This window comes from Microtus ochrogaster, linkage group LG4 (genome assembly GCF_000317375.1).
Source record: "Microtus ochrogaster isolate Prairie Vole_2 linkage group LG4, MicOch1.0, whole genome shotgun sequence".
NCBI classification, from domain to species: Eukaryota; Metazoa; Chordata; class Mammalia; order Rodentia; family Cricetidae; genus Microtus; species Microtus ochrogaster.
Window position 1 is genome coordinate 27,557,178 of NC_022030.1, and position 4,336 is coordinate 27,561,513.

A 4,336-nucleotide genomic window follows, 5' to 3' on the forward strand; every position below is an offset into this window, starting at 1 on the left:
CTGTTTGCTAGCATATTTTCATATGTTTTGGGCCATTTGTATCTTATTTTGAGAGATAATTGTACAATTATTTTGCCCATTTATTGATTTGATAAATGTTTTTAGAGTTTACATGTCTATTTATTTACTTATAAACATCATCTCACTGTTTTGTGCCTGGGTGACCCAGAATTTATTATATAAATGAGGTTGGCCTTAAACTAACAGAGATTTACCTGTCTTTTTTAAGTACTTGAGTTAAAGGCATGCATGAGTCACCATACCAAGTTATCCCAGATGCTGATATCTTATGAGATTTTGATTTGGAAAAGGTTTTCTCCCATTTTCTTACCTGTTTTTTCTCTATATAACTGTTTCATTTACTAAGTGGATGTTTTTCATTTCATGCCACCAAATTTGCCAAGTTTTGGGTTGACTTTCTAGGCTATTATAAACTTTTAAATTAATTCCTGTGGTGGTTGGCAGAAAAAAAAAAACAGACATGCAGTGTATGGAATATAATAGAACATCCAGAAATCAATTCATGTAATGACAATCATCTGACTTTTGGCCAATATATTCAATTCTAAGTTAGAGGAAAGTGAACTTAGAGCTAGGAATATTGAATATCCACAAGTAGAAGATTAAACTTGGACCACTATCATTTACTCTGTACAAAAATAAACTCAAAGTACATCAAAGATCTTAACATAAGACCTGAAATATTAAAACTTATAGAGAAAAACATACAGAATTTAGGAATCTTAACCATTCTGTTTTGTAATACCTTTATATTGATGCTGTATCATATATATATATATGTATATGTATATATATAAATATAAATATATAATTTCCCATCACTGTGAAAGTGAGGTCTTCCTAAACTAGCTACCTGTAGGCTGTTCTGTGGAGCTGAGTATGGAGTTTCTTAGGTACTATTACAGACTGTATACTATAAAAAGCTCTTCTGCTTCACAGAGGCAGGTGCTTCTTTTAAATAAAGCATCTGGTATACCTGTGTCCTTGTATGACATTACACATTTGGTTCATTTGACCAAGCTTGCTTCAAAGATTGTCCTATCCTTTATTCCAAGGATAGAGTTTATCCATGTGTAAGTGATACCTTCTTGTTATAATTAGAGGGGGGCCCTTTGTTTGTCCCAGCCGCCCAGCTAGCTTACACCTGAAATAACCACACAGAAACTGTCTTAATTAAATTACTGCTTGGTCCATTAGCTCTGGCCTCATATTGGCTAACTCTCACATCCTAATTTAACCAGTCTCTATTAATCTGTATATCACCATGAGGTCGTAGCTTACCAGGAGAGATTCAGCATGTCTTTCCTGGTGGCTCCATGGTGGCTCTCTGACTCTGCCTTTTTTCCTCCCAGAATTCAGTTCTGTCTTTTCCACCTACCTAAGTTCTGCCCTCTCAGGCCAAGCAGTTTCTTTATTAATTAACCAATGAAAACAACACATAAACAGAAGGAACTCCTACACCACCTTCTCATTTATTGATTATATCTAAGCACCCTTTTGTTGGAGCTTTTTATCTTGCTTTGGTACTGTTGACTTTTGCATAATGAGGGAATCTTATTATATTTGACTTTCTTCTTTCTGAAAAATTTGCTTGGAGTTTGTTGTCCTGTTTCTTATTAATCTGTTGAAAAGGATTGATTAATGTAGTGATTCAGTTTTGTTTCTATTTCTATTAAAGAATATACTGCCAAAAGAACTAACTCCATTATCATTATTATGATAGTCCTCCACAGACATACTTATATTCTATACTCATTGCTTTCTATTGCTATAAAACATCATGGCAAAGGAAACTTAAAAAGTACAGAGTATATTTGTTATTATGGTTTCAGAAGTTTAGAATTTATGATGGTATATTCAAGGCATTATGGCAGCAACTGAGAGATCACATCTTGAGTCACAAGCAGGAAAGGCTAACCCCAGTGACACTCTTCTCCAACAAGGCCAGATCTCCTTCCTAAACAGTTTCACCATCTGGGGTTCAAGTGCTCAAATACATGAGGGTATGTAGGACAATTTCTTTCCATCATCAAACAGGACAACCTGATCTAGACAATCTCTCTCGCTTGAGACTTTTGTCTTAGGTGTTTCTAGATCATGTCACGTTGACAATGAAAACTAACGTTCACAGGTGGAAACAGGTAAACTTATATTTGATTGAGTGGGTAATTGTGACTACTTGTATGGTCCAGCATCAGTCTATTGCTGTGGTAGAAGTGATTTAGATGTGATTAATAATTAAATTAGTAAACTGAAGAATCATACTGAATTGAACCATCAGTAAAATACTGAGGTGTCCTAAAGAGGTATAAAGTTTGCCTTTACATTAACTTGGACTCAAAACTCACAGTATCTCCAAGGATTGGTGGGACAAATAAATAAACTCTCATAATATCATCTGATAGTTTTCAGAATATTATAATGCCTGTAACTGTTAGACTCAATATTATATGAGGCTGCTAGTTCATTTCCCTACTGCCCAGCAGCTCAGACCTGAAATAACCACACAGATACTGTATTAATTAAATCACTGTTTGGTCCGTTAGCTATAGCTTCTTATTGGCTAACACTTACATCTGAATTTAATCCATTTTTATTAATCTGTGTATCACCACATGACTGTGGCTTACCGGATAAAGTTTTATCTAGCATCTGTCTCTGGTGGTGGCTCCATGGCTTCTCTCTGATTGCTCCCAGCTGCTCAGCCCTGAAATAACCACACAGAAACTGTATTAATTAAATCACTGCTAGATCCATTAGCTCTAGCTTTTTATTGGCTAACTTTTATATCTTAATTTAACCCATCTCTATTAATCTCTGTATCGCCACAAGGCTATGGCTTACCGGCAAAGTTTTAGCATGTCTGTCTCTGGCAGTGGCTGCATGGTTTCTCCCTAACTCCACCTCCTGTCTTCTAGCATTCAGTTTAGTTTTCCCTGTCTAGGTATTCTACCCTATCACAGGCCCAAGACAGTTTCTTTATTAACCAATGTTATTCACAACATACAGAGGGGAAATCCCACATTACCTACCCTTTTCTGTTTAAATAAGGAAGGCTTTAACTTTAACATAGAAAAATTATATACAACCAAACAGGTATGAAGCAAGAATTACAGTTATAATATTTATATCAACTTTATCTTTTATCATATCTAAGGAAAATTGTAATTATTATTCTTCAACTCCATCAAAGAATCCAGAAGGATATATTACCTAAGTAAATAGTAAATGCATTGTAAGCAACTTCCAAAACCCTAGAATTGACAAAGACATCTCTCTGCCTGAACAGTCACCCATAGTTCTTTGGTTTTTAGAGCATCCATCTTCAGCCTACAGGCCAATAATATCCCAGACTTTTCCACTAAGCAGGAAATTTCAAAGACAGTTCTGCCCATATTAGCAGTTTGTTAGTTACTTTCTCTTGTGTCCTGCAGAATGTCTGGCAGACTCTTTCATGAAGCAGGAACCCTGAAAAACCATCTCATCCTTAGGTAAGTTCAACAGTCATTTCTCTGTGGGTCCTGCATGTCCAGTTTTTATAGCATACCATGAAGCAGTCTAGGTAAGAACAGTTTCTTGCTCAAATGACTAACCAATGCCATGAGGAGCCTCTTCGATACCCATAATCCTCTTCAAGTGTATTGGTGCTGCCAGGAATAGATGTGTCCCATTGTCATGAAAAGTCCTAAGGTATTAAACATTTTAAATGTCATATTCTGAAGGTCTTTGAAATATTTGAAAAATGTCTATCCATCTGAAATACATCTCTGTATATCTAGAAAATTTAACTAACATGACTACAAGCTTGACTATTATAGATGTTTATCCATTAACCTATATTTCTTAATTATACATTACATTTTTAATGAGATGCACAAACACAATACCTTAATCAAGAGCAGAAATATACATATAACAAAATTGACCTAAAATTTGTATCAATAAACCAAGATCCATACCAATGAAAATCTCTATATCATATCCCTCTTTAAATGTAAACAAACATTTATAAACAATATTTGAGAATTTGGGCATTGTTCTCTCTAAACCACTTTCTGCTTTTTTTAGGCAAAGTAATTTTTTGAGGGGTGTTCACAGTGACCTTTTGAAGAGTCTTGGCCAATCAAACCACATTAATTTAGAATTAATCTACAGGTTCTTTTTCTTCTGTGGAAGCAAAAACAGAATCTCTTTTCCAAAGCAACATATCCTTAAACTCAAATTCTGAAGTCAAGATACCTTAAAATATATATGTTGGTTACTTAGCTCCTTCACAGTCAAAATATTCAAAGAAAACACAATAATATACATACTA